Consider the following 1,498-nt stretch of genomic DNA (forward strand, 5'->3'; position numbering starts at 1 on the left):
ATTTCAGAATTATAGGTAATATTGTTCGAGAAATATAAATTAAAAATTAAAAATCAATTCTTAGAATAACAAACGCCAAAGTATAGCTTAAATTACAAATTAATCATACAGCTTTCAAAACATACATAAACGTTTACAATAAAAATAGCTCATTTAAAAATCAATGTATGCAACTTCCAATCTATTCAAGACCTCTGAAATCACTTACTAACGTTTACAATTTGCTGCCCACTCTGTTGTTTCCGGTCCGTGTGCAAAACTATTCAGGAAACTTCGAATCAATTCATAGGACTTGCAATCTATTCACTACACTTTCCTAAACAGCCAACTACAAACCAAACTTCCAATCAATTCATTCTAAAAGTGCCCGGATGCTTCAGCTCGGATGGATACGCTATTGGAAGATCCGATTTTTACCAACCTGCGGGAAAGATGTGTTTGTTTAGAGCTGTAGACTACAGTGTATATAGCTTTGTATACAAACACTAACGAGAAAACACTGTGTACATAATATTTTTACACGCACCACGCAATACCAGATCTCTGACATCCAGCTTCTTGAACCCTGAGCTCCTCGCAACACCCTGCGACCCTTTATATCGCATCCCAATTATATTAAAATGACAACAACGCTTGACGACACCTACAAACCATATTTTACAACTGCGTAAGTAATTAAGGTCCGGGTGTATGAGAGTATTTTTAAGCCATCTTGTAGCTGATTAGGATATGGTTATAATGATGGGGATATGGCGTAGTTTTCACAGCTCACTCGGATGTTGGTACGCCGCCTGATCTTCCGTGTGGACTTAAAAGCTGTTCATATCCCAAAGCGTTACATTTTCATTGTAGAATAAGCTCTTTTAAGCCCAGCGTTTGCGCAGTGTCGTCATACACTGTAGATTCGATGTACATACACTAAGTTACGATGTAATTTGCGTTTCTGAAGAAGAAGCTATATTTGGTCAGTGTTACGTACGTGTTCGTCAGACGTACGTCACGACAATGTACGACCACTGACCGGGGGGACTTACCGCAGGGGTATGTGAGAGTGCGGGTGGTTGTGTAACTAGGAAGTCGTGTGAGCGTGGGGGTGGTGAGCGTGGGGGTGTCTTGTGTGAGCGGGGAAGGGGGTCGTGTGAGCGCGTGGTGAGGGAGGGTCACGCTTTTGCTGCGGACATGAGGGGAGGTGCAGTACGCACGTGTTTGTCCACGATGAGATGTAGCTATGTATATATATGGCATAGATATAGATATAGATGTGTATTATGTACTACGTGCGCCCGAGTGTGCGCGTGTGGTGTGCGCGCGTGTGTACGTGTGCTAGTGCATATATGTGTACATGTGTGTGCGTGCGCATGTATGTGTAAGTATATATATTCACTAGTAAATTCCAAATGAGATATGATGCACATTTATAGTCAGTCATTAGTCAAATAAACTCAATAAAGTAATTGAAGTTAGTTAGTGAAGCATCTACTGTTGCTATGGCGACCGG

Source organism: Priapulus caudatus, unplaced genomic scaffold (assembly GCF_000485595.1).
Source record: "Priapulus caudatus unplaced genomic scaffold, Priapulus_caudatus-5.0.1 Scaffold2485, whole genome shotgun sequence".
Taxonomy (NCBI): domain Eukaryota; kingdom Metazoa; phylum Priapulida; class Priapulimorpha; order Priapulimorphida; family Priapulidae; genus Priapulus; species Priapulus caudatus.